The following is an 8,022-nucleotide window of genomic DNA, read 5'->3' on the forward strand; positions in this document are numbered from 1 at the left end:
AATCGTCATCTTAAAAAGGATAAAACAACTTAAAAGGGGCTAAGTGTTATTACCAAGCAAAGAGGTTAAGTGAAGCTAGAAGCCTTAGTTTCTTTCATTATAAGTATTCTCTTATCTAATTTTCATTTCACTTGTTTATTAAGTCTTAACTTGGTGCCCACCAAACTCTACCTTTCGATTGTTTAAATAATAGTTAGTGAGCAAAAAGATTAGTACTTATAATCACCATCCTCGTGGGAACGATACTCTACTTTCACTTTATTACTTGATACACGACTAAGGTACACTTGCCTTCACATGCACGTATACGTAAAACTCGCATCAAGTTTTTGGCGCTGTTGACGGGGATGGTAGAATTGCAATATTAATCTAGTCGAACTTCTATTAATTTAAACGTTTTTTTTTGTAAATATTTTGATATTTTTCTTCACCTTTTTTTATAATTCTTTTATAGGGAGATGGCGATGAATGAGTTTTCATGGAGAATACATTCGTCGATCGAAAAAAATTTCGACTCATTCTACTCTAATTGGGAGGACGAACCTGAAAATTCATGGTTCAAATATCAACATGATGGTCCAAATTCACCACAACATATCGGCAATGAAGAAAAAACTATTGAGGAATTAAAGATTGATTTTATTTCTTCAAAAGAAATTCAACATGATAGTTCTTATACTTTAATAAGAGATATTTGCATTAAACGAGATCTACTAATTGATTTAACTGCAAGTAAATCAACTAGAGAGTTTGATTCAAATGATCAGATTGAAGTATTTATCTTAGATGAGCCTCAACATGATAATAAATTTTTGGAGCCGATATTAGTGGAGAATAGTGACCGTTCGACCAAAAGTGGAGAGTTGAAAATTTTGGTAAAAAAATCTACGATAGAGGAGTTCGAGATAATCCTGACTCAAACATTTTATGTGTTATATGACTTGCCACGGGAGTCAAAAAGGGAGAAATCGAAAGTCGTACATAATTTTTTCAAATATATGTCGTGGATTTTGTTAAATTATCCCCAAATCTGACAATCCAATGTGCATTTACAGGATTTTTATCAAAGAATTTGGATTCCTCATACGACTTCATACGTTCACATAAAAGGGGAAGTATAAGTCGAGCTAAACGACGTTAAATTTAGCGCTTGTCGGGAGGCAACCCGATATTTATAACCTTTTTCAATTTTTACTTTTATTTTATTCTTTTTTCTTATATATTTATAAAAAGAAAAAAATCTTTGTTTTTATTTTTGAAAAAAAAAGAAAAAAAATATAAAATAACATATATATAATTTTCTAAAGTTGATTATATATATATATATATATATATATATTAGATTTATAAAACAAATTAAAAAATAAAAAAAAAATTAAAAAAAAAAAATAAAAATAAAAGGAGCAGCTCCATCTCAATTCCAGAGAGTTTTCTCTCTCGAATTGCCCATCTCGTCGAGATGGATCCCCATCTCGACGAGATGGGAACTTACCCCGCGTAGAGCTGGGTAAGTTATGCCTCCTCCCCCCTTTTTAATTTATTTTCTTTTTATTTTTATTTTTCTTCTCTTTCTTTCATTCTTCTCTTGGATTAATACACATATTTGCCCTTGTGTTTTCTCGGAAAAACAGATTTGTCCTTAAATCAAATAAACCCACAAAACTATCCCTGAATTTTCCGTAAACCTACAATTATACCCTAATCCGACGGAGCTGCTAAACGGCGATGACATTAAACTTTCTTATCTCCAGAAAAACTTCAGAAAAGAACAACCAATCAAAAACAGAAAAAAACATGCACATTCAATTTCGATTAAAAGCAAGTTAGAAGAACAGATTGGTCAAAATTCATTTTCATAAAAGCTCAATCAACCTAATAAAATGGCGTCTAAACCTCCTAATTAATCCAAAAGCAATAGCAATAGAAAACAATAAGAAACCAAATAAATTTTGATTGTCATCATCCAATTTTTTTTGGAGACAAGAAGGTTTGATGTCATCGCCATTTAGCAGCTCCGTCAGATTAGGATATAATTGCAGGTTTATGAAAAATTCAGGGATAGTTTTGTGGGTTTATTTGATTTAAGGGTAAATCTGTTTTTCCGCGAAAACACATGAGCAAATATGTGTATTAACCCTTCTTCTCTTTGTCTTTCCTTCTTTTCATTTTATGTTTCTTTCTCTCTTCTTTGTATCTCTTTCTTTTTCTTTTTTCTTTTTGTGTGTCTTTTTCTTTTTCTTTTTCCTTCTCCTTATTTCCCTATTTTATTTTCATTCTACTCTTCCTTATTTTGTAGCTCTCAAGACCACCCCTCCCTCTATCTTCGGCAACTTTTCTAGCGACAACCTCCATTAAAACACCTAATTTCTACCACTAATCGATCTCAGACACTCTAATCCCCACAGTTGCCTTAGACAGGGAGTCTTTCTATCCTTTACTTTCTGCTTTAGTGTTAGTTTTTATTTCGCATTTCGGGACTAAATGCTACACTAATGGGGGATGGGAGTAAAGGATATCATTCTATTTTTATTTTCAGTAATTTTTATTTTTGTACTTTTGTTTCAATTGTGTGACATACGTTTAATGTTAATTTTGTGTTATTTTGCACTTTATTTTTAATTTTGTATTATTTTGTATTTTTTTACTTTTTTTTACTCTTTATTTTTACTATCTTGATTTAGCTTTTAAATAAATGTTTTTGTTAAATAATTTTGAATAAAAACCCCACTCTAAAGTTTTTCTTTAATCAAACAAGAAAGTAAAAAAAAAAAAAATTGTCTAGAATAAATGTTAAATTTTGATAGGATGAAATTTTATTTGAAAATCTTAAATTTTGTAAACGAATTTTGGACTATTTTGAATACGTAAATTTTTTTTTATTACACTCAGTATTTAACAAATCGACATTTACATTTTGAGGAATAAAATTGAGTTAATTGGCATACATTACCATTCCAAAGTGAGTTTTTGAGCCTAATTTAAAAAGCATTCACTAATGCTTCATTTTTTTCTCACGAGTGTTCCATAATTACACGAAACTTGAGAATTTGCATCAAATACCGGTCAAAACCTCACACGTCTAGCTCAAAACACAATATGATTAAGGCATTCCTTGTTTTACCCCCACATTTCAAACTCAAAATAATAGCCCACCTCAAACACATCCTCCGTCGTTCACCCCTTCGAGCCTAGACATTCCATTCATTTCACCACGTTACAAGCCGCATTCCCTTCATAAATACCATTTTTGTTCCCCCTAAATTTACGGGTAATTAGTAACCAATATGATTGAGATGATGATTCACAATAAATATGAAATTCAGACAAACACTTCTACCGATATATAACGGTTATACCTCTCTATTTTCGTATATTTCATACTTTCTATATATATACATATAAATAAAATTCATATCGATATATATATATATATATATATATATATATATATATAAAGTCAAAAAAATTGAAAAATAAAAGAGAAGAAAAAAAATAAAAATATATGGTACCATATATATATAAAAATAAAAGAGAGATTTCCGTTACAAAAATTCTGAATTTCCGAAAGACAAAATCTCTTTTGTGAATCTATCAAATAATTACCCGTGAATTTATTTACCCACAAATCTCCTCTTCTCCATACCTTTACCTTCAACCAATATTACAACCCGTTAAAGACCTTTTGATCGTGTTTATAGTCGGTCGCGTTTGGTAAAGATTTGGATGACCATGGAAATTTTTAATAGTTAGTGTTTTTATCGGATTTGAGCGAAAAATTCAATGCCCTAAACACTTGAGTGTAAGAGTGACTTCCATGCGAGGTGTTTAAATTGGTTCAATTTTATTCAAGACAATGAAAAATATCCATTTGGAAAATAAGAGTGTAAAAACAAATCATTTTATCCAAAGAAATAGTCCGAGATTTGAATATAGAATTTTTGCTCATTTTCGATTAAAATAATTCCTGTCTTTACGTTAACTTATTCGACGATAAATTTTGTTTTCAGTTTTTCTTTGCTTGAGGACAAGCAAAGCTTAAGTTTGGGGGTGTTCTTATCGTCATAATTTATAGCATTTTTAGTATTTAATTACTAGTTATTTTGTACCATTTTAATAAATTTTAATAATGGTTTTTGTATATTTTCTTCATTTTATGTATCTAAGCCAATTTGTGTATTTTCTAGGCACTTTCGCAAGGTTTTCAGCACAAATAACCAAGTCGGGGCTTAAGGCGGCAACTCGAGAGTAAAAGGGACCAGAAAAAAGGAGTTTTAGTGACACCCAACGTGCACTTCATCGCGGATAGGTGCTGTAAGATAAAGTCTAATTATTCACACTAGGACAGATTTGACACATTTTTGTATTTTCAACTTATCTCCCTCATACGGACTCGGATTGAGACGATTCAAAATGCGTTGGAAAACTAAGAGAAAGATGAACAAATTACTAATAATAATCATCTCCAAATTCGAAGTGCATCAGGCCTAGAAAATTATCCAAAATTGATGAATATGTTGAAGCCTAAGATTCCTTTCACACCTTTACACATTTCAACTCCTAATTATTAAAATCTTCCACCATGCTCTCTTAAATGCTAAATTCAGAAGATAAGGGAGTGGGAGGCCATAATTATGACTTGGTCTTTGGAATTATGTGTGCCATTTTACTATAAAAGGAGGCATTGGGTGCCATTTGAAGACACATCAAGCTTAGGCTTAATTTCTCCCTCTATAATGTTATTTTGCTGATTTTTCTCCTTAAAAATTAGTTGTTTATGTTGTTGTTATTGTTGTTAAGGTGTTGTTTGTGCAAGAGTTCATTCAATAAAAGTAAGTTTTAAGTTATCGAAGAAGTTCATTCGGCAATCGTCATTACGGTTTCTTCTAAACTTTAATCTCTTTTATTACTATGAACTCCATTATCTATCTTTTTAAGGTGTGTTTTAATCTAACCATGGGCTAAAACCTCCTTAACTAAGGCTAAAAGCGGATCTTAATATTAATTATATGGTAATTACGTTTAACCCATTTAAGTTGTGTTTATCATTTTTAAGAACTAACTTATGATTCTTAATGCTTGTAGGAGATGGGCCAACTCTCTACTTAAATATAATTAATCGTTTATATTGACCGTGATTAAATTGATTAATCGAAATTCATAAGTTGGACCTAATCACTATTTAGTGTGGCTTATTGGGTTTCGAAGGTTTTTTCATGAATCTTATTGCAAATCTTAGATTTATTACTTGAGCCGGACCAAGGGAAAGTAATAAATCGAAGGTTTGGAACTAAGAAAACTTAATGCTTCTTTGGATTAATTACTTAAGCCAGACCAAGGGAAAGTAATTAATCGAAAGTTTAGAACTAATTACTCGAGCGGTTTTTCTTGAATCTTAAGTAATCACTTTAGCCGGACCAAGGTAAAGCAGGTTAAAAAGGTTTAGATTAATAAAACTTAATGCTTCTCTTGATTAATTACTTGAGCCGGACCAATAGAAAGTAATTAGTTGAGATCTTAGAACCAATCTCGAGAACTATTAGTTAATAAGAAAAATCGTCATCTTAAAAAGGATAAAACAACTTAAAAGGGGTTAAGTGTTATTACCAAGCAAAGAGGTTAAGTGAAGCTAGAAGCCTTAGTTTCTTTCATTATAAGTATTCTCTTATCTAATTTTGTCTAATTTTCATTTCACTTGTTTATTAAGTCTTAACTTGGTGCCCACCAAACTCTACCTTTTGATTGTTTAAATAATAGTTAGTGAGCAAAAAGATTAGTACTTATAATCACCATCCTTGTGGGAATGATACTCTACTTTCACTTTATTACTTGATACATGACTAAGGTACACTTGTCTTCACATGCACGTATACGTAAAACGCGCATCAGTCTACGATTTCATTTCTCTTTAATCTCTCTACAAAAACCAATGGCACCAAAGGCAGCGGAGGATAAGAAGGCCGAGAAGGCACCGACAGAGAAGAAGCCGAGAGTAGAGAAGAAATTACCAAAGGAAGGCGCATCCTCCGATAAGAAGAAGAAGCGATCAAAGAAGAGCGTCGAGACCTACAAGATCTACATCTTTAAGGTGTTGAAACAAGTTCATCCTGATATCGGAATCTCCAGCAAGGCCATGGGGATTATGAACAGTTTCATCAACGACATCTTCGAGAAGCTTGCTCAGGAGTCATCTCGCCTCGCTAGATACAATAAGAAGCCGACAATTACTTCTCGGGAGATCTAGACCGCCGTCAGACTTGTTCTGTCGGGAGAATTGGCCAAGCACGCCGTCTCCGAGGGTACAAAAGTTGTTACGAAATTCACAAGCTCTTAGAGGTCTTCTCTTTTTTATTGTTGATTTGTGATATCAATTGGTGTTTGCTGATGTAAAGATTTGGGAAGTTATGTTCGATTTAGGGTTCTTTAGATGATTGTCCAAAATTGGTAATTTTTGTAGTTAGATGTATTCTTTTTTATAATGTTAATTTAACCTTCATTTACTGGACAAAAAATTGAGGGGTATTTTAGTAAATACATATATGGTGGGTCCCACTTTGGTAATGGATATAATAAAAATTAATGATGTGGCGAGTTGACCGGCGTTGACCGGTTATTTTTACCTGCTATACACCATAGTGGGAGGTCACCCCTAAGTTCATATATATTAGTGAGACAAAATGAAGGTTGTACACCAAACTGTGATTTAGGGTAAAGGTTGTACACCACAGATGAAATTTACCCAGAAACATTATAAAACAAAATAAAAGCAACAAAACAATAGCAACAATAAACATTGTTGCATAACAAATCAAAATAAAAGCATAAAATTAAATATTAAGTTCATGATATCTAGTGGCTTTAGCAACTCTAGGAGAACTGTATCAAACTATAGACTTCTAATTGAAAAACTCAGGATTACTGTATTATTGGTATAATTGACTTCATTAATAGCATTATATCTTTACTCTAAATTAAAAGATAAACAGATCAAACTTCCTATAGAATAAGCAATTTAGCTCTTCGAATATACAATTCCTCTGAATTCCGAGATAATATGCTAAAGTCACCAAGCCTATAATGTAATTGATTGAACCACAGTATGAACATCAACCACCATGTCTAAGAAAATGAATTAGCTACGGTAATAAGCATCCAAGGGGAAAAATGAGACTCAGTCGAGAATTCCAGGACTTGATACCAATTCATGTCACAACTTGCATAATTCAAGGGAAACAAACAGTCCAAACCAAAAAAAAAGGGAAACAAACAGTGAGAAAAAAAGGAGGCATACCACGAAGCAGTTAGAGATAGAAGGCCCAGGGAAACAAACAGCGACAAAAAGGAAAAAGCGTTTTCAACATCACCATAAAAGAAAACCACATAGTTTATATGAAAACTGCAAACATAAATAGATAGTGCAGGCAGTAATTTGTTCTGCTGCTTAACCACAAGATCTCTAACATCTTTTTTAGGAAAAAGCATTAGCACTCTCCTAATCTTTTCCATCCTTTATGGATTGACTCTAATCTTTCAATTTGTCACATTTAGTCATCAATCAACTACAATAGTACATTTTGAACCCTTAACTAATGCGACAAATAAGAAACTATCATATTCACGAGAAGGGACTTGACATCATACCATTGAATGATAGTTCAAATTAGAATTTTCATCAATTAAGTTTCTCTCTTGGCAGAGAATACAATATTTTATAATTACCATATCTAGATAAAAATTCGCATGCTATTTAAAACTGAGATCTCAACTTATAATAGGAAATAGAATATTCAAGAGACACCAACACGAATTGCGTGGAAAACTTAGCCGAACCATATAAAGACATGAGGAATATTGATTGACAATAATACACATGACAACAATTATCAGAAAACTTAGCAATGCCTCACATTAAACATGAAAAAAGATTTAAAATTTAAAACTCACCTTTCTGCACTATTATTAGTTCCAACTAAAACAGGGCTGCATGGAAACAAACAATTAGAACACATATTTCACATTTCTTAT

The 8,022-nt window shown here is 31.9% G+C and overlaps 1 pseudogene; it reads left to right on the forward strand.

Moving 5' to 3' along the window:
- The first annotated feature begins 5,926 nt into the window (after positions 1 to 5,926).
- LOC136223612 (probable histone H2B.3) lies at positions 5,927 to 6,331 on the forward strand (annotated as a pseudogene).
- The last annotated feature ends 1,691 nt before the right edge of the window (positions 6,332 to 8,022 follow it).

The sequence above is a fragment of the Euphorbia lathyris genome, chromosome 3 (assembly GCF_963576675.1).
Source record: "Euphorbia lathyris chromosome 3, ddEupLath1.1, whole genome shotgun sequence".
Classification (NCBI taxonomy): domain Eukaryota; kingdom Viridiplantae; phylum Streptophyta; class Magnoliopsida; order Malpighiales; family Euphorbiaceae; genus Euphorbia; species Euphorbia lathyris.